This window comes from Misgurnus anguillicaudatus, chromosome 2 (assembly GCF_027580225.2).
Source record: "Misgurnus anguillicaudatus chromosome 2, ASM2758022v2, whole genome shotgun sequence".
In the NCBI taxonomy this organism is placed as follows: domain Eukaryota; kingdom Metazoa; phylum Chordata; class Actinopteri; order Cypriniformes; family Cobitidae; genus Misgurnus; species Misgurnus anguillicaudatus.
In genome coordinates, this window is record NC_073338.2 from 37,929,243 (window position 1) to 37,951,608 (window position 22,366).

General features: G+C 38.3%; 1 protein-coding gene across 2 annotated transcripts in view; it reads left to right on the forward strand.

Moving 5' to 3' along the window:
- cdh24b (cadherin 24, type 2b) overlaps positions 1–22,366 on the forward strand; it is a 228,856-nt gene that overhangs the window by 3,270 nt on the left and 203,220 nt on the right. For both annotated transcript variants that reach the window (XM_055203093.2, XM_055203096.2), the window contains exon 2: positions 4,173–4,303. The gene's annotated coding sequence lies outside the window, so the exon portion shown is untranslated. The remainder of the gene's footprint in view (positions 1–4,172; positions 4,304–22,366) is intronic.

The following is a 22,366-nucleotide window of genomic DNA, read 5'->3' on the forward strand; positions in this document are numbered from 1 at the left end:
TTGCTTGTATTGGCTTGCGATGTACAGTTATATTCCATGAATTATTTTCCCACATTATCCTTCTTTTAGTGTGCGACTCCTTCGTGTTGTAAAATTGAATTCTTTTGATGGATTTTGCTATCAAATGGTCCCAGATACCACAGGACTTTTTACTTGTTTGTTTTAAGTACAAGCGTATGAAGAAAAAACGTCAAGGCACAAAATCCCTTTCAGCTCGGCTGAGCTTCAGCGAGGGGAGGTTCAGTGTTACAAAATGGTCCAGGCAGGAAGCAGCTTGCAGTTTGGGCGAACACTCCTTTGATTTTATTTAACTCGACTACAGCAATCTGTGTCGGCAGTAGGCTTGTAATTGTTTACACCCAATACGCTTTTGGATTTACCTAGGGAGAAATGGAGAAGGAGAGATAGTGTGAGAGAAAATGAATAAAAGGGAAACATGTTGGAATAGACACTCGACATTGGCTTAATGACTTTTGTGTGACACAGCGGCTTTCATTTAAAGAAAGATGCTGATAAGATGCTTGTCGCTGGCAAGACTGCCTGACTCACAGCAATGGACACTAACTGTAATTTACAATAGTCAGTGTGATAGAAAAGAATGAGGATTTATACTGAGAATAAAATAGATGATGAGGGAGAAAAAGAGTGTGAATGTGTTTATGTCAGTGCTATTCAGTGCTGGTCCTAAATGGACACAATCCGGCAGTATTTAGTAATAGACCCAAATAAACATCTGTTTGTAGATTTAAAGCAATCCAGAAGACATTGGCTGTGTCCAATATTGCCCTCTAAAAACTTAGAAAAAAAACATAGATGTTACAAAACCTTCTTCACAGCAATGCCATTCAAAAACCTTTTTGGTTCCCCAAAGAACCACTCAGTTCACCGGAAGGGCTGCAGTGCATCGTGGGATGAATGAGTGCATTCAGTAATGTCCACTAAAGTTTAGGACACCTCTTAAAATGGCTGCCCTCTTAAATATTGTAATATTTAATGGTATATTGGGCTATTTAGAAAACATTGATTTGCCGCTTCAAGGCTAGGACTAATCTCTGCAGGACGGTGGCTTTGATCTGAATAGTCGTGGTTTATGTTGTAGATCCAGAGCTGAAATTTCCTTGATTTATTTTGGGAGTAATGCAACATTAAAACCTTGCAGAGCGTTTCCGTATCCCCAGGAATGAGGAAGTTGTTCCTATAAAGAGCTGCCATCGACAGCAGGGTGCTGTGTAAAATTAAGTCGACAAGCTCTATCAGATGAGAGGCCCTCGGAGACCAAGTTAAAGAGAGTGTTAAAGCTAATGTGGGTCTGTCTTTGCCAGCTTGAATGAGAATAACATTACAAAATGTGGCTTTATAGTCAGTAACAGATTGTTTAATGTCTTCCTGACATGACATTTAGCTTTTAGAAGAGGTAATAGCTAGCTTGTGGTTTTTATACATTGTTCATGAGATTGCACTTACATCAGATTTAGCAAAATGTGCATGACTCAAATAAAATAAAATAAAATGTTGGGTTGTTATAACCCAATTTTTGGTAAATATTGGACCGAACACACATTGGGTTAAAAATAAACCTGTGCTGGGTTGTTTCAACCTGGTTTTAACCCATTCTTGGGTAACAGCAACCCAGTAGTGCTGTGTTCAAAATATCGATACGAAGATACATCGTCATGAACGCCTGGTGATGCACGCATCGATACAGCACCTTCCGTATCAATTCGGATGAACTTTTGAAAGTGCCGTGACAAATCGCTATTGATCCGTGATCCATATGAAGCAATTTTGTCTTACGGTTAGTCGTGTTATAGTAACGAAAATTTTTATTAATTTATTCGTGTTTGATGACACGAATTTCCGCTGTTTTTCGTGTCTTTGAAGACGAATGTCTTTTTTGTCCTTCCCAGCACAAATTTCTATCAATAGCTGTTCATGTCTGTGGCACGACTGTCTTCATTGTGCCATTTTATATTTTGTTTTCTCATCATTGTTTTCTGTTTTTTTGACCATTGTCAGTTAGAATCACTTTCTGCGACTTCCTAACCCAAACCCCAACGCTCTGTTGATCCGTGATCCATATGAAGCAACCCAGTCTCACAGTAAGTCATGTTATAGTAACGGAAATTATTATTAATTTATTCGTGACCGTTGGCGACCGTATGGGCGTGTCCAGCGATGCGAGAAAGTTAAGAAAAGTTTAACTTTATGCAAATGTCGAGCGACTACCAATGAGAACAAAGCAGTGGAGTTCACGTCATCCTTCTCTCGTCAGTTACTGGCTTGCATGGTACTTATTTGTTTATGACAAGCAGATTTAGAAACACCTCATTGAAAGAGTCAAGCGACACACAGCGATAACGTCGCTGGCTGTCTGAACGAGGGGTTACTCTCTCTCTCGCTCGTTCTCTCACGCGTGTGCGTATTTAAAAATCAGTGAGTTCAGTATGAAAGTGCAGATATCTTAGCCTATACTACTGCAAAGGGTTTAATAGGCCACTCTCTTATAAAACAGTACTAACGCATTTGAGAAGAAACACGACAAAGGGCTGCATGTGAAAAGTGTACGTCTAGAGAAGAGATACAGAGCTACTTCAAACTAGCTGCCACATTAATAATCTTATTTCTATTAATTAGCATGAAGTCTGACTGCATGTTTATATACATATTCATAGATATAGAATAATTCAATGAGAGACAAATATAATGCCTTGAGTAAGGCACTATATTTGTAAAACTGCTTTGAAAAAAGTACCCAAAAGCTAATAAATGAATGGCAAAACACAACTGTTACAACATTGCTTATTCAATGTACAATAGACAAATAATAATAATGTTATTAAATTCTAAACAAAAATGTATTAAAAATAGTCTTGTACCGTGATGCGCATCGTACCGTGGCCTTGTATTGGGATATGTATCGTATCTGGAAATTGTGGACGATACACAGCCCAACACAGGTTTATTTGTAAAACAATATGTGTTCTGTTCAATATTTAACCAGCTTTTGTTTTAAAAACAACCCAACATTTTTTTTTAGAGTGTAAGAGGGTGGTGTTGGGGTGGAGGAGGGATGCTGGAAAATTGTCCATGAGGCAAGCTGGTATTATATATATGATTTGCATGCTAGTTGGATTGGTCATCTGAATGAGGAATGCTATATTGAGGTTTTAGTTGCTGTTTATTTTATTATCCAATACAATACAGAGAAAGATGCTCCTTGGTGCTCCAACTAAAATAATCAAAAGAGATATTTGCTAGTTGCTTGCTTGCATTCGGGTAGAAAAAGAACCTTCTCAATATTGTATGTACTTCAAACAGTTTGTTATGTTTATTTTCTTTCCTTAATATATTTTGGAAGGCACTTGTGTTTTTTTGTGCCAAAGGCAGGCAGTGGTCCCTACTGATATGCAGTGTGTGAGATTGTATTATGGTGTTGAAGTAGAAAAAATGAAGAATCCCTTTAGGACCTATTTACACAGTAAATACTCCCCACAATTAATTCTTATGCTGCTTAATAGCATCTGAAATGCGTCCAACAAGCAAAGCAAGCCTTTTCTTTGTCTTGCCGGATGATTTTTTTCCATTGCCTTAAGAAGATATTAGCTGTCATGTGTCAGAGCTCCATCTCAAAGCTCAGTTCCAACATATAATCCAAATGTACCCTAATCTTACTGTGAGCTCAGAATGACAATTATTATGTTGATTAGTTTCTGCCATTCTAACAGTCAGACAAACAATTGATTGACAGCTATAAACTCCACACCATGATTAGTGTCAGTCTCCTTTGGAGCTGTGTTGTAATCAAATTCCTATGATACTAAAGCTGAGTGTATGCTGGGTTTCTTCTGTCCTTTACAATTGTTTGCTTGTCAGATTGTATGGTACGACCCCAGTGAGATGTTGGATCAAAGCCAAACCAGACTGTGCGATATCAATGTTAGACTGTACATTATCATTATCATTGACATGTCAACCACCCAAACCCAAGCAAGCACATTTCTGCAATGTTTTGCAAGATAATAAAATCAGAATTTTTGAGTCTCAGTGGTTTGATCATATGATAGGTGACGCCAATTAGGTTAATATCATATAGGCAAGCAAGTATGGACATACCTTAATGTCTCTCTATCTCCTTTTCTCTTTCTGTCTCTCTCGCTCTGTTTTTCCTACAGATGCACACATCAATGGCTCTGCTCCTATTGGTTCTTCATTAGGTGGCTGTTGTAGGAGCAGTTACACTGCAGGTGATGCAGAAATCCTAAATCTGGCAGACCGTCATTGCAGGCAAAGATTCATCACAAAAGTAAGTAATTGCATTTCACACCATGCAATCAAAGCCTGATTTTGCTTTACCATAGAAACCTCGTAATACTCTCGAAATTTGTCTCGGCTAAAATCTGTGCGAGTATGGATTGAGCCTGTTAACCGTGAATATATTTTTGAGATAAAGAAAATATGGCCTTATTCACCGCTTTTATGAACAATATCTCATTAATTCGGACTACTCGCATCAAAGAGTGCTTGCATTACACTGTTTCCTAACCAGTGGCGGCCGGTGACTTCTTTTTTCGAGGGCGCACGATGCGAAGTTCGTCACAACATGTTTGTAGCCCGTCATGTGTGTGGTTTGTAATTTCAAAATATGTGTTTGACGCGTCGAGTGAACCTGTGTGCATCACGTGTCTTGTCAAAATAAGAGCCTGCTGCAGACGCGTCTAAAGGGTTTATGATAAATGCGAGTATCTGCATTTGCCAGATACTCGCATAATATCATGTGTAATCTGTGTTTACTGTTAAGGGAGTGTCTTGCATGTATTTGTGATCGTGAGCGTCTCTTTTTTCATTAACAGTTTTCCACGCATGTGCAGCAGGCTCTTATTTCGAACAATTACGTGATGCACATGGTTCACATGATGCAACAAAAACATATTTTGAAAACACAAGCAACACACATAACACTTATTTGAATTTGCGCCCCTCTGAAGAGCAGTCACGAGCCGCCACTGGTCCTAACATGATGCGATAAGACATCGATGACATAATCAATCAAAAACCACAGCCAATCAGAAGAGCTTGTGTGGCGGGCTCTCTCTATAAGTACTTCACTAACAATGAAATGAATAAGTACATAATTAAAGTCATAAATATTACATAAAAACCTGATAAAAATACAGTTTACTGACAGTTCAAATGTTGTTTGTTTCCATTTATTTATTTTTAAGATCTGAGGTGAATAAGCAATTGTTGTTGAAAAAGATGTTAGGTCTATGGGTGTGTGTGTGTTCAATGAGATTTTTATCTGAGTGTGGTCATGAGAGAGACTCCATGTGTTGGAGCCCAACCCCTGACAAGGTCGACCGAGGAATTGTGAAAATCCTATTGTAAATATGCTTACTCCGCGATGATAATTGGCTTATTCCTGTGTTAAATTGGCCTGTTCTACTGGATGTTGAGTGGGCTTAACACGCTCTCGCTACCGACACAGTGTGTCAGTTTCTGTGCTTCTCTGGGACTTAGACGGGTATTACACGCAGAATTATGGTATGACAATGATGGACTGATAGCTGTGGAGGGCCCGAAGCGCGGGAAGAGCGCGCCATGGCACATGGACTGGCATCCGCTTTATCAGACAGACAGACAGATGTATTCCTCCTCGCACAGTCGTGCGCTGCCTCTCTGGAGGAGCACAAATCACCAGTGAGACGGCTGCCTGAGCGAATTTTAAATGTGAAATGTCATTTTCAGTTGCCATGTTGGCTCATGTCGAAAAATTGTTGACGATCCCCCTGTTTATTTGCTGTCAGCTCTTTGCTGTCCTCCTACAGAAACGGGTTCCAGTCGTAAACATGACCAAGTTACCACCAATTTACCTGGCCTTATTGGAATGTAAAAAAAGAGACAGTCTTTCCTGTTACGTTTTTCCCCAACTGGGACGGTGCGCTAGCTATTTCTTGACATTTCTCAACGTCCCTATAATAACCTCCAAGACCCTTCCTCGCTGCTAGGAGATCCAATTATGTCACTTTGACTCTATAAAGCAAACCTTCAGCAACCCTGACAATGAATTTTCCTCACCTCGTCACCAAGTCTTCAATCTTAAACTCTTTCCAATTTGCAATTGAATAGAAATGTTGTCTGGCTGTGTAGCTTAATCATTATCTTCACATCAAACGAACAGAGCAGACCTCAGTTTATAGCTTTGAAGATTTTTTCCTCATCAGTCCCGCCGCTACACAAGTGTGTGCGCCTTTGAGCCTGTTTAACCCTTTAACTGCAGTGATACCTGTTGGCAGAGTGCTGAGGAAACAAATGAGTTGCAGGGTAGAATGAGACAAAAGGACATGTAAGTCTATGATATGAACATATGAGAATTAAAATGCTCTGAGAAATACAGTACTGTGCAAAAGTCTTAGCCCACCATGCTACAATTAGATTTGTTGTTTTTGCAATTGTATAGTGATCATATATAATTATTTCTCAGTCTCTTTATTAGAATACAACTAGAAAATACAGGAAATGTGTATGTAGTATTAAAAACTAGGGATGCACCGAATCCAGATTTTTTGGGTTCGGCAGAATACCGAATCCGCTGTTTAAGATTCGTCCGAATACCGAATCCTACTCGCATCCTTATTCCATTAACACAGTAAAAAACATTAATGAAGTAAACAACGTCCACAGCAGTGTATTTTTTATTTTATTTAATTTTAACTGTAAAAAAGGTTGCCAGGATGACAAGTTGGAAAAACAATTTTGACAGTTACCATAAGCCTATGCAAGTATGCATAATGAAAGCGATGCGTTGCGACACGCTCGTTTTTCCAATAAGCAAGCGGCTAGTGGGTTTTTCCGCGCTAAAAACCGGCGCTCTGGTTTTTTCCGCGCTCAGCGCTGAGCGCAGAGAGTTAAAAAATATTCAACTTTGAGTAAAAAGCTCCGCTAGTCAATGTCAGTTTTCACACGGCCGTCCAATTACAGTGGAGGAGGGGCGGGACATTACCACAGCAACCAACCGGCTCACAGCTGTGCATCCCTATTAAAAACATTATAAAAGTATAAGCTGAAGTGTCAAGTATTTAGGGTAAACTCCCCTTCCACTTGAGCAATAGCAGGCAGCTGCAGGATCTCTTAAATCTAAATGAAATTAAATCCTAATTTCTAATTCTAATCGAATTACTTATGGACTTCAGTTTGCTCAAAAAAGCTCAAGATGTGTTTCGTGCCAAGAGAGGTCACACTAAATACTGACTGATGCCTGAAGAAGACATTCTGAATTTTTTTTTATTTTGTGTACATATTTTCTGTATTTGTGTTTGTATCTTAAAAAAGAGTGAAAAATAAATATGGATGGACATTAAAACTTTGCTAAAACAACAAAGCTGGTGGCCAAAGACTTTTGCACAATACTAAATATAAATGCAAAATTTCTATATGAGAAGAGTGAAGAAGAAGTATTTAAATTAAATTTCTCAATGCAAAAATTAATGATGGAAAAAATGAAAGAAGCCAAGAATCAATAACAACAGAGTCCTTTCAGAGTAGATTATTTTTAATAACAAGCAAAATAAATAACCATAGTTCAAATTATAGCTGAAGCATATCAATTATTATGCTGCGTACACACCAAATGTGAAGCATCTGTTCCTCGCTCTAGATTACTCACAGGATTTAACTTTGTGTCATGCGATTTTTATCGATTGAGTTGAATTTGCATCGCCCTGTGCGAGTTCGCATCTATTTGCATCTTTGCATGTAATCAACTCGCACAAATCTTTGAATTTGTGTTTGGTGTGTATGCCCAAAAACACAAAGCTAACTGTGTAAAAAGAATATGTACAATATTGGCTACAAATCCTTAAAGTGGAAGTCCACCCTAAAACAACATTATGCTCCAACACTATATTTCATCACATATATGTAGTTAATTGTGCTACCATCAAATGAACTAACTCCATATAAAAATATTAAGCTTTTAACTGCTACAGTAACGGAAGAAAAATGCACGACTACATGTTCTGAACGTTCTGAATGGGGGCGGGTCTTGATGCGAGATGATTGACAGACAGTAGATGATATCGTTCTTTGATTGACAGCTGCACATGATGAGCTAACTTTAGCTTGCTTTGCTCGTGTTTATAATAACAAAAACATGATAATAACTTTCTACGTAGTATGTTTACCACAAAACAAGCAACAACTAAGCCAAATGATGTTTTAGATATTTTGACCATCTTACATTACCTGACTCCAGAGGAAAACTGGGCTGAAAAACAGTACTCGAAGTCCTCCTTATGAAAGTGCTGGCTGCATATTCTAATTTTCTAGTAATCTGTTAGTGGTGTGTCAACTGAGGGTCGCGTTGAGGTAAACAATAAAAACTCCCGGTGGCCTGAATTTGTTGTCCTTACATCCACATACTGCACAGGTTCTAGTCATCTTTTATCGAGGGTTTTGGTGATTTCCCCTTCAGAGTTATTCTTTGGTTGGGTTCGTCTGCCGGCTAACTTCAAGTTGACTTGAGTTGATTTGAGGGCAGGTTGAGCAGCTATTAGGCTTGTTCAACTTCATGCCGTGCCGCAAGAATCGACAGCTGGATGACGCCAAAGTACCGCGAGAGCGATTTGCGAAATCATACGGAGAAGTTTGCTTTTAAATCACTCTCGCGGAACTTTGACGTCATCCAGCTGCCGGTTCTTTGGCGCCGCATGAAGTCGAACAAGCCTGAAGTCTGCTTCAGTTTTGCGCAGTGCATTCTGGTTAATTGAGTCCATCAAAAACCGTTACGAAAATTCCGCTTTAACACACTATCAATCTAATTGATCGAAATCGTGCAAATTTCTTTTTTTTTCAAGTAAAATACAAAATAGAAATAAACTGCTTGTGATAACAGTCTAGAATTTCTAGGGTTCAATTCTGCTTTAAATTCTTGCCTGGCTGCCAAATTCGCACAGTGGTGATCCAGGCTCACGGTCTCCTCTTGTCTTTTGGAAAACTATTTTTTTTATTTTGTACAAGGTATTTGTTCCAAAGGTCAGTTTAGCCGCTTGCCAGGGGTGCGTTTCCCGAACAACGACATAACTTGCTCCTGAACCAGCATAGTACAATGCATATTTGGAGAAACAAACTACTTTGTCACGACTGTTTACCGAAAGCATAGTACACTTCCATAGTGTACTTAAAGTGCTTTATTTTCGCACACTAATTTTGTACTTAATATAGTAAAAATTCATCTTTAGTACTTCTTAAGATGTTCTACAGATCATCTAAGTGTAATTCACTGTGCTATTTTGAGACAACATAAATATGTGCTAAAAATGTATTTAAAAAATGTATTTAGGTACCACTTGTAGCAAACTTGAACCCATCTTTGTATGAAAGTTGAGTTCAAGTTTAATAGTGTTAACTAAATAGGATAGTATGTTAAAAGTGCATTTTGGTTCATATTTATGGTTTCTCGGGGTAGCACAGTGAAGTACACTTAAGATGTTCTTAAGATCATCTAAGAAGTACTAAAGATACATTTTTAGCATATTAAAGGAATATTCCATTTTCTTAAAAGAAAAATCCAGATAATTTACTCACCACCATGTCATCCAAAATGTTGATATCTTTCTTTGTTCAGTCGAGAAGAAATTATTTTTTTTGAGGAAAACATTCCAGGATTTTTCTCATTTTAATGGACTTTAATAGACACCAACAATTAACACTTAACTCAACACGTAACAGTTTTTTTCAACGGAGTTTCAAAGGACTATAAACAATCCCAAACGAGGCATAAGGTTCTTATCTAGCAAAACGATTGTCATTTTTGACAATAAAAATAACAAATATACACTTTTAAAGCACAACTTCTCGTACAGATCCGGTCGTGATGCGTCAGCGTGACCCCACGCAATACGTCATGACCATAGACCGTAAAAAAATATGGATGTAGTGTCCGTGACGTCACCCATTGGTTTGTGAAGATCGCTTTTGAAGCTTAAAGTAGGCGTTGCCTGCCGTCGCCATCTTGGCCGCGCGTCCCCGCGAATTACTCGCGGAAAACCGAAAATGGGTAAAGAGGCGGGAAATGGGTGAAGCTGAGGTGAAACCACGCCCGCCTAGCGCGAGTCTAGTGACAACAGTGGCTGTTCAACTGACAATCAAGCGGCCACGCCCTTAATTATGCAGAAGTTTAAGGCTTAATATAATCTAAACGGATCAGTTACAAAAAAATTCACCCCCCTCACAGTTGTCATGAAGTGCAAAATTAGCTATATAGGCCAAAAACACGTTTTGTACCAGGCTGTAAACATATTATTTTCTAATGTAAAGTTGGCCATTTTTAACATGGGAGTCTATGGGAATTGACTCCCTTTTGGAGCCAGCCTCAAGCGGCGCCAGTCGATGAATTGCAGTTTAAGTCACTTCCGTGTTGGCTTCATTAGAGAGATCAGAAGGTTGCCCCTCGGTCATGACGTCAAGAGGTCACAGAGGACGAACACGAAACTCCGCCCCAGTGTTTACAAGTGTTGAGGATGAGGACCGTTCCTACGTTGTTGTATGTCAACTGATACTAATTAATGTCTTTGTGTCAGTTTATTGTTTACAATGGTCCGCAAATGTGCGTTTTATATATGTAACACGTGACCTCCCTACGTCACTACACATTTACGTTAGGTCGCGCTTGACCGGATGTAGACAAGAAGTTGTGCTTTAAAAGTGTATATTTGTTATTTTTATTGTCAAAAATGACAATTGTTTTGCTAGATAAGACCCTTATGCCTCGTTTGGGATCGTTTATAGTCCTTTGAAACTCTGTTGTTACGTGTTGAGTTAAGTGTTAATTGTTGGTGTCTATTAAAGTCCATTAAAATGAGAAAAATCCTGCAATGTTTTCCTCAAAAAACATAATTTCTTCTCGACTGAACAAAGAAAGACATCAACATTTTGGATGACATGGTGGTGAGTAAAGTATCTGGATTTTTCTTTTAAGAAAATGGAATATTCCTTTTAATAAGTAAAAAATTAGTGTGCGAAAATAAAGCACTTTAAGTACACTATGGAAGTGTACTACATTTTTCACCTGGTATGGCAACTTGAGGAAAATAGTTGTATGATGGTTTTAGATACCACTAGTAAAGTGATCAGGCCATGTTATTAAAACTTTCTTAATTGGTACCACCATGTCTTTCACAAGGTGAAATGTTATCATATCTGTGCTTTTTCTGCTGTTCAACTTGTCATGCAGTGTATCACTGTTAAAGGCGTCCTTTTCCTTTTCTAAAAAAATGCTCTGCATGTTTTGTGATGAGACTTTGGGAGATATATTAAAACGATAAATAGCGCATCCCTAATTTGTGATGTCAAGGGTGAAGGCAAGTCATTTTTAAGGCGGTGCAACTTTTGCATTTTGATTATGGATTATGACGATAATTTTACTTGGATAACGTGCTGTAACACAATTATAAGCACAGGAACGTTTGTTGCTAACTTTAAGCAGGTGTATTGTTCTTCAAAAACACTTCAGACAATGAAAGATCCAAATCAATAGTTTTACAGAGGCCATTCGAAATTCCTTTGATAATGCGATGTTTAACGTGGTCTTTTATTTGTCAATGTGTACAAAAGCACAATGCGTCCTCACCCACACTATTGTTTAACAAAGTATTGAAGTACCAACAGTCCCATCCACCTCCAGCACTGTTTTCAGTTTGATTTAGAAAGTGTGCATCCTTGGTTGTGTGTGTGCGAGGATTTATTCCTGCAGCTCTGTTTACCAGTGTGAATGATTATCCTCTTTGTTAAAGTATGACTCTGATTATGTGTGAGACTCCAGTAGAGAGAGAGAGAGAGACTCTAATAACCACAACAGGAGTGTTGTGAACCTGGTTCATTGGGAGCATAATTAATGGAGTGCGGTTTATTTGTCACGCGTGATATTTCAGCGCTGGATCTACTTGAGGAACTCTTTTGATGAATAGGCAATTAGAGAAAACCCCCTGTTTGCCCGCTGCCTGACTGATCTCCCTTTAACAGCGCTCCTGTTTCTCTGATAAAATGCAAAATGAATCATCAATACCTGGGTCCAGGGAACGCTGAGCTTGTGATTTTAATTGTAATAGGGTGTCGCAGACCGCTGGGATGTGTGTTTCTAGGCCTTACATTTACATTTGCAGTGAGTTTTCTAAAACTATCAATATGTGTTCAATCTTGCAACTAAAAAGTTTTTGGTTGGGATTTGTATTAGATGCAAAAAGTTTGCGCTCGCCAAGGTCTTAATTAAGTCTCTTTTTTGTTCTGATGCATTAATCTTGTGTTTTTGTCGTATTTAAAAAAGGCTCATCACTCATTTCAATTAGAAAGGCGGAGGCGGTTTTGTTTTTGAAATGGCAGGATTACATCTTGTTCCTTTCTTTAAAGGATTTAATAGTAAAGCTCTTCATATTATTAAATACTTAATTCATTATCCTGTTTTGAATAGAGCCCAGTAAACAGCCATCCCCGAAAAGTTCAAAGCTGAAATCTGTTAGCTTTCCTCCCTATCGAGCGTTTCACAGAGGGCAGTCGAGATGGGTATGAAATGAAGGTGTTGTTTGAACTTGCATGCTGGAACGAAAAGGCAGGGCAGTATTCGAGCCAGCCGGTCTAATGACGGATGCCGTCACACTCACGTAAACACCAGACGTCCTGACACACAAGGTTCATTTCTCTATCTGTCATGCTCTGTAATTCTCTCAGTAATGCCATTTCAGTTTACACAGACATTGGGACTGAATGAATGATGGAGATGCTGGGCTGAAGCCGAGGGCACAGTCCCATCAGGCTTTGCGGTCGCAAAGATGGGGCAGTAATAGACGCTGGCAGTGCTCACTAAAATAGCTAATAACAGTTATTTTATACATTTATATATTTGAAGAGTTTGGTTCCAAAGCGCAATCATTTTTTTTTTAAGTATTGTATCTGGTCAGAATTAAAAAGTCAGTTCTTCATTTTACGCACAATCCGATATCCACTGTGTTACTCTTTCATCTTTTCTCCCTTTATTCAAAACCGCTACAAACGCTAGTTTTCCTTCTCTGCAGAATGCAATAAATCCGCTTAACCAATCACAGCGCACCATTCCACGCATTGTAAACAATAATGGGGGCGATTTGAATACACACGGAATCCTAGTTTTTCTCATCTACTTTGTACTTCGTGATCAACAAACAAGCAAAAACAAAATATTTGTGAATAATCTACTTGAGAGGCACTCGGGCGAAGGAAAAATGCTGGCTGTTGCTTGTTCTCCCGACAGCATCAAGCTTCTGTCATGCTAACACATTGACCCCAGGGGATCTTATGAAAAACTTTACATTATTTTACGTGAAGTCAATGAAAATCGAGCAGAACCAAAACATTTTACAGCTTATCGCTGTCAAAAAGTTCAGCAATGACGTCTCAAGAATAACAGCAGCAATGACAAAGTAAGTGTTTTGATTAAATGCCATTGTTTATTTTGTTTTTATCAGTGTATACCACTAGTCAACTAAATGAATATAACATGGCAAAGATGGCTGTTCAGAGGCTATCTTATGTCGATCAACTTACTTTGTTACTTAAAAAATTACTTTTATATTGATTCAATAGATTATAGCATTTTTAAGAAAAAAAACCTTGGATTTATCGCATTATCTGATTTTGTAATAAATCTTTGAAGATCAAATTATGGATTTGAATTTTTAATGTTATTATGAACTAAAGATGCTATGTGAAAGTTTGTAACAGAAAATAGTGGTTTTTACTTGTCACTTTCTTGGTATACAAGCACATTTTTACCGAAATTAGTCAAAATGTATTTATTGTAATACATTGTGTGGGACAAATTAATTATTGATTTTTTTAAATGCCAAACATCATTAGGATATTAAAGGTCACATTTTCCTGATCCCATTGTTCAGACTTTAGTTAGTGTGTAAAGTTGCTATAATAGTATAAATAATACCTGCAAAATGATAAAGCTCAAAGATCACTGGCAGGCGAATTATTTTCTTTAACACAATTCCCCTTTCAAAGCCTACAGCGAACAGCTGGTTTGGACCACAGCCCTTTACTTCCCGATTGAATGGCGTCAATATTGAACACATGTTATATTGCACACTGTAAACACAATCAAAACTTAGAGAACACAGGAAGAACGGGACCTTTAAGTAAAGATCATGTTCCATGAAGCATTTTTAATAAAAAAATTTTCTTTAGTAATATAAAGTTGTCCAAATGAAGTCCTTAGCAAAACAAAGGCAGTTTTCTCAATATTAAGGTTTTTTTCATAGACTGTAAAAAGATGGACGTAGTGTCCGTGACATCATCCATTGGTTTCTTAAAGGTGCAGTGTGTAAATTTTAGCGGCATCTAGTGGTGAGGTTGTGAATTGCAACCAATGGCTCAGTCTACTGCTCACCCCTTGTTTTGAAACGCATAGAAAAGCTACGGTAGCTTTCCACCGGAAAAACATGTCATTGTCGGACACATGGCAGCACAAAATGGCGACTTCCATGTAAGGGGACCCTCGGTGTATGTAGATAAAAACACCTCATTCTAAGGTAATAAAACATAAAAGTTAATTATAAAAAGGTCTACATACACCTCTGATCATATAGTTTTGTATATTTTTTTGCATTTCTGTCAAGCGATACTTTTAAAAAGTACACACTGCACCTTTAAGATCGTTTTTGAAGCTTAAAGTATGCGTTGCCTGCCATCGCCATCTTGGCCGCGCATCATCGCGCATCATTCGCGGATATGCGAAAATGGGTAAAGAGGCAGGACATGGGTGAAGCTGAGGTGTCTGGTTGCTGAAACCACGCACGCCTAGCTCGATTCTAGTGACCGCTGTGGCAGTTCACCCGTCACTTTAAGTGCCCACGCCCTTAATTATGCAGAACTTTTAAGCTTAATATAATTTAAACGGAGGCGTTACAAAAAAATTCACCCCCTCACAGTTGTCATGAAGGGCAAACTTAGCTATACAGACCAAAAACTATTTTTGTACCAGGCTGTAAACATATTATTTTCTAATTTAAAGTTGGCCATTTTAACATGAAGGTCTGTGGGAATTGACTCCCTTTTGGAGCTTGCGTCTAGTGGCCATTCGATGAATTGCAGTTTAAGTCACTTCCGTTTTGGCTTCATCGGAAAGATCGAAAGGTTGCCCCTCGGTTTTTTTGCACTCTCAGAATCCAGATAATTTAAAGGGAGGAGTTACAAAAAAATTCACTCCCTCACAGTTGTCATGAAGGGCAAACTTAGCTATACAGACCAAAAACTATTTTTGTACCAGGCTGTAAACATATTATTTTCTAATGTAAAGTTGGCCATTTTAACATGAAGGTCTGTGGGAATTGACTCCCTTTTGGAGCCTGCCTCTAGTGGCCAGTCAATGAATTGCATTTTAAGTCACTTCCGTATTGGCTTCATCTGAGAGTTCGAAAGGTTGCCCCTCGGGTTTTTTGCACTCTCAGAATCCAGATTTTTTTTATAGTCGAATCTCTGCCAAATATTGTCCAATCTGAATAAACCATACATCAATACATCAAGCTTATTTATTATTCAACTCTCCAAAGTTATTGTAGTCTAGGTTTGCATTTACTATTGCTGATGTACAACTCATGAAATAATATAAATAAATTTGTAATAATACAACGCATTCTATCTATTTCAGTTTTTTCGGTTTTTCCCTTATGTATCACTGTCTTTAATATATTCTATATTATTCTATATTTATTGTAAAGACAAACAATGCATTGAGAAAAAAATGAAAAAAGTGCCATAGAAATAACTTTGAATTCCATATTGTCATGAAGGTATTATTATGTTCGTGGGCATTTTCCATCAACCATAGATGCCGAATGGCAGACCATTTTTGCAAAAAACATACTTGTTCGAATGATCCATTCTTTCTTACTTGACGTGACACACCTTTTGTCGCTGGATCATGTTTTTTACATCGCTGCATAGCACTGGGCTCTGCTGTGACCTTAATCTTGGAGAGGTCTTGAATTCTGAGTAAGTCATTGTCTTTTCATGATCGTCATCTATCGTCAGTTTCCTAGAAGTTTGAATGGCTTCATTTGGAGAAAATGTGTGTGGCTCTACGTAGAAATTCACATAAAGCATGGCTTTCCATAGTACATAGCGAACCTATTCTGTACTATTTATATGCAACCAGAACATGGCTTCTATCAGAATTCAGAAACATCAGAGTTTATGTACGTGGCTGGCTGCATGCAAGGCTGTTTAAATCACTGGTGGGTGAAATTTGCTCAGAAGTAATACATCACTGTTTCTATATCATTTCCATCGGCTGTAATGCCACACAACACCCATTGGAATTCTTTCGCCATTTGGGATCGGAAAACTCTTTATTGATCTCGTCAGCGCAATAAAGGCTGCTAACTGCAACGCGATACACACGTATTGCCACAAGCCACATGTCGAAAAGTCAATTTAAATATCTCTCTGGAGCCTCATGCTCCAAGCTGCTTGAATAAACAGACTTGGTATAAGATGCGATTCTAATATTGAGTCTTGCTACAGCAATTTATGGTATTTATGATAAACTTATATTGCTTTTGTCTATCAGAGTTTTTTTTTTTTAGAAATAAGCCACTTAGAAACAAAGAATGCTGCAGCATAAGCGATTCATCGTAAAGAGACACCTTATAATAAAATTTAGGAAAAAATGTAAAATAAGTGTGGTTTGTTCATTTGGATATTAGCTTTGATTTGTTTTAAACTTCCCGTGGAGCTGAGGTAGTTTAGTTTTCTCTCTGAGCTGCATCCAGATATTTGTCCTGAAAAAGAGAAATAGACTTCTTCTCCTGTCCAGTCAGACGTGAAATCACCAGACTCCTCTCTCCAACCTTCCCCTCCACTGCCAATAACCAATGTCATAGTCAAAGTGTAGAGGCAAAGCTTGTTCATTCAACATGATATGAAGTTTCATGCAGATCTTTGTGCATGTGTGCAGACATGACGTGACGTGAATTGCAAGGCTGTGACAGATTTCTGTCATCTACTGAAATTCCACATGCAAACTGTCTCATCTACTGTATACAGCAGCTGGTATTGTTAAAAGCATGAATGATAACAGGTCATGATTCTCTTTATTGGGAAAATGGTATGAATCACAGCATGGGAAAGAGAGATGGAGCTGAGTAAAAGAGAAAGCAGTGTTTGCCATTTCTGTTAGAAAACGGTTGGGATTTAGTTAGTTAACCCTCTGAGGTCCTTGGGTGATTTTGCATCCTTGAGCAGTTTTAAACTGCACGGACATTTGTCCTTTTTTCATATCTGTATGTCCAAAATCAGCAGAGTAATCTAAGTCTTTTTGCACTGTGATTAAAAAATAAAGAGGTTGCGTGTTCGCCCCTCAGTAGGCCCCAGGAAGTTAAAGCCCCCACGTAGTCGAAAATTTTGTCCCTTAAAACTCATCTTTGAGCTTTAAAACAGCATATGTAAATGTTTCTTCACTGTGATAATTTCTTCATGCTTCGCTTGAGTATAACTCCCTTGCCTCGTTTAATAAACAAAAATAAAAACTTGATTTTCACTACAGGGGTACACTGTAAAAAATATCTGTAGAAATTACAGTATTAATGGGTATTACTGGCAACTAGCTGCCAGTAACTTACTGTAGATTTTACATTTATGTTATTTACTGGCAACAGACAGTTTGTTCAAAGTTAAATGAACATGAAACATTTTCAGCCTTTATCTTCTACAGTAAGTTAACTGGCAACCAGCTGCATAATTACAGCAATTATTTTACAGTGTACTTTAAAAACTACAGACAGTATCACAGTTAGTATCACTAATATTCAGTACCGTGCTAAAGTTTAAAGGGGTGTAAACACCAGAACAGAATTTAACTATTTGGGTGAGTAGATTATATTTGACATTTGAATTATTATTTTTAAATATGAGACACTGATATCTTTTTTTAGTGGGGCCAGTGAAAATTTTGCAAGGGCAAGTGAAAATCCACTGGCTCGACTGGTCCAGTATAAAAAGTTCTTTGCGTTGAGTCCTGCACAAGCTTTGTTGTTTTAGCAGAGTTTAGTTTTAAGAGAGCCTGCAAGTGTAAGGGGAGCTCACACTAAATACAAGCTTTCATTTTTATTTCATTCTGTTTTTTAAATACTACATACAAATTAGGTCTGTGACGATTAAGAAATTTGTCTGATGGTTAATTGTTTAATAAATTGGGACGATTATGACGATTAATTGTCTGTTTTATTGCTTTGACATTTAATTCTCATACATTTTTTTGCTTGTTTTTCACAAAAATATATTTAAAGGCACACCATGAAACTTTTTGGCCACTAGGGGGTGCTAGACATGTATTTTTCACTTCTAGCGCCCCTAGAGCCCACAAGCGCCGCAGCACTGTCGCAAAGGAAAGGAACTGGCCAACCTTAAAACTAAACTAAAAACTAAACATTTAAAACGCTAAACGATCAACATTTTGAGACAACAGGGAGAAATGCAGTCATGTTACAACTTTCTGATGAGGAACTCGTCGTGGCAGAAGCCATGTCTCAATCTGAAGGTTGCAGCCTCCAGATGTCGTATTTCTAAGCTGTATACGTCATCAAGACTGTCTTATTTCACAATATTAACAATTACAAAGTTGACTATTATACTTAGTTAATCGTAAATTGTTGCAGTATGCTTATGACTTGCGAATGTAATGCTCAGTTTACCTTAATAAACCAGGCTTGATGACGTGTGCAGCCTGCATATTTGACCTCCGGAGGCTGCAGCCTTCCAATTGAGAAATGACCAGAAGTATTTTCTTGCCTTTTTCCAAACAAATATTGTTGCATCGTCTCTCTCTCTCTCTCTCTCCCTCGACACCAGGATTTTCCGCAATGGCGCTCGTTTTTCCTCTCTTTTGTGTGAAAATTGTCGCTCCAAATCCAAGTAAACCGATGTGGTCCAAGCAGACCTAAAGGCTGCCGCTTTGTAATACGTCACGCGAGTGACAGCGGAACGCAGCAAATGAGGAAGAGAGAAGAGATAAACGCTCGGATCTGATTGGTGAATGAATAGGGTTTGGTTTTACACTGTGTGAGTTTGAGCAAGTTTGACTGCTATTGCATCCTGGATTGTAATGTAAATATCATAGACACAGTAAAAGAAAGGTAAATACGCGAACACCGCATGTGAATACAGGGAACTATATGCAAGATAATCGCCGTCATTTATAAAGAACATCGCATTTATGTATGAATCAAGGGTTTATATAAAAAAATTGCCTTAAAGGGGAATCGAACCCGGGTCGCCCGTGTCATAGGTCCGTGACACTAAAGACTGTGCCACAGAGTCACATAATAGAATTTCCTCTCTACATTCCTTAAGTAAGCCTCCAGCAAAATTCAGGTTAAAAACAAATTGTGTGGAGGAAGTGACGTATGCCGTAAAGCAGTCGAATTTTGTAGTTTTTTTTGTGCTCTGGTTACTACCAGAAACCCTAAGTTTTAAAATACGAGTAAAAGTGATACAGACTCCGTCAGGCTATGGTAGACAGACATGTCATTCAACCTATTTAAAGTCGATGTACTATCACAAGGGTCTTGAAAATTTATTATAAAGGTTGAAAAATTACATGGTGTCACTTTAAAAACTGAAAATTCTTCAGAAGAAATAAACACAATAAAGTGTCTGAAAAATAACTGAAAATAAAAATGCAATCAAAATAAACTGACTATAGACGGTTTCAGCAGTAACAACATAAACAAGCGGCGTCTGTGGCCAACACATTATTTCCGGTAAACTCCGCTTAGAATAAATACAACAAAGTACTTTAAACGTAGTTTATTTATATAACAAGCATTTTTTTTTTTTTTATAACATTTGTTATTTCGAATGAGGTATTTGTTCAAGTGTTCAGTTTAGCAAATAGTCAGACCATTACAAAACTGAAACAGGATGTAAAGGTCGGACCAGACGCGTTATGCATCACCGCACGTGCGTCCGATAAAATCGTCTATACCAGAACATACCCTTAATAGTAGCCAATCCTACTAAGGTCATATTAGTACAATTAGTACACATGTATTGAATGGCTTTAAAAGGTATCACGTTGCACTGTCAGTTAAGGAGCACCATCTGATACTGTCTCGTTTATACAGGCGCTGCAGCTCCCCCTTGTGTTTTTAAGAGAGATGTGCAATCATTGCGGTGATCTAAATTCATCGCGATGAGGTCAAACAATCGCGATGAGACGACTATTTAATCATTGTGACAGCCCTAATACAAATTTCCATTATTTTCTAGTTGTATTCTAATAAAGAGACTGATAAATAATGATATATGGTCAAAAACAACAAACCATTGTGTATTCTCTGCTTTGCAACAATGCAAAATTGTGAAAGCGCTAGGAAATTAGATTCAAATTGAATTAAGTTGAATTGATTTAATTTAGTTAGTCTTATATTCAATTTGGCTTAATAGCTTTTCAAAATAACTTTATTGGCGACAAACTAACATTCCTATTGTGCATCGTCTATTGATTACAGCTGCATTGCTGTAATGCGGCATATATATTTCAGTGGTTGAACATTGCTGTAGAGTCCCAGCAAAAAATGCTAGATTTTGGTAGTCTGCTGCATTCCTCTAGATCTAGTACTCAAAACCCACTGCATGATAGTGCAATGCAAATTGAGTTGAGAAGGGCTTTGCATAATTCCTTTAGTGAATCAAGTGCTGAAACACTGCAGACAGGAGTATAACTAGTGCTATCAGTGGGCACAATCCATTCTTAGTGAATTTCCCCCTTGAGAATTTTGTGTATACATATGCATATGAAAATACCTTGTTTTTCCTTTAAGAAAGTATATGGTCTGATGTGCTTGTAAACTTGTAAGGGATTGCACTGAGGACAGATTGGCATGTTTTATTATTGTTAAGTCTGCTGTTATTAAGAACATGAACACTAACAGCTTCTATCTATTTCTATCTGGGTTGCCAACAGCTCCTCATCTTTTCCTCCTCCTCACAACTGCTCTCTGGACACATGTTAAAATCTCATTTTTGGAATGGTCTAAGTTGAACTACATTTTCAAGTTTTATTCTTTTTAACATTTAATCAGGAATTCTCTAAAACCATTCGTCACTCATCTTTCTTCAGCTGGCGCTCCAGGTAAACTTTGATCTACTGCTTACGGCGCATCTGTCGTTTGATCACAGTGTTGTCGAGTGGTTTATTTTCGTTTGCGTGACGATTCGCACGAAAACTCTCTCCAGGCCTGTGCTGCCAACACGCCTCGAGGCCAAAGAAAAGAGAAATAAAAGCTAATTTCGCAGCGATTCATCATGCAAAGATTGCCCTGCATTTATTGATAATTGCTTTTTTCCGTTTAAAGGGACGGCGTATAAACGTCAGTGGTGTAAACGCAGAGAAACGCAGCTGTCGCTGCAATTAACTTCTCGCCTTTTCTAATGAAAGGATTAATCCACTGGCAAATCTCTTGGGTCTTTACACACATCTATTCATTTCTCCGTCAGTAGAAATAAAGCCGACCCGCGTGGTGAAAAATAGGTCTATCTGTAACTCGTGCCAAAAGCCGCATTCAGTCGCACGGTTTGATGCCGCTTCAACTTTGCCCCCTCAGCTTTTTGCCTATTGACTTTTAACCATCGGTGCTATGTCACTGCTTCCTGTCGGTGCGTCTCTGCTAATCTTCCTCCTTAGCATACTGCTGTTTTCCTGCACTCCAGCTCTAAGCTTCCTTCTTCTCCACAGCGGGACGTCTTCCTGCCCTAACCTTCAACAAACATACACAGACGCACAGACACGAGTACACGTATGAATGGCCGCAGTTAATGGAGTGTATGTCACGAGCAGTCTAAAGTTCACGGCTTTGGTCTTGCGTGGACTTGGCCACACTCGATCAATCGTGAATGTCACTTGTCTTCGGGTGAAAGAGGCCTTTGGCGATCGATCACCTCATTGATCCGGTTTTCTTTTCGTCACATCATCAACGCACACGCATTCACGCACGCAGGTTAACCTGAGAAAGCACACAATTGGCAAATGTCGATCAGTCATAGTTTCTTAGTTAACCAATTGATCAATCTTAAAACTTTATGGCTTTCATTTCTGCAATGCTCTTCTGCTTGTATTGGCCGATACTGGGGGTTCAATACTCCTGAGTGATGTTATAGATAGAAATCTAATTCCAGAGGAGTCTGGTGTACTCAAAAGCAAAGCCTTTTGGAATATGACAGATTTTTACTGACAATTTGTTGAAGGCTTTCATTTTAATGACAGGTTTTTATTCTAAACAAATTTAGCATGTACTGTAATAATAAAATGCTTGTACCCTGAATGGTAGTGTTG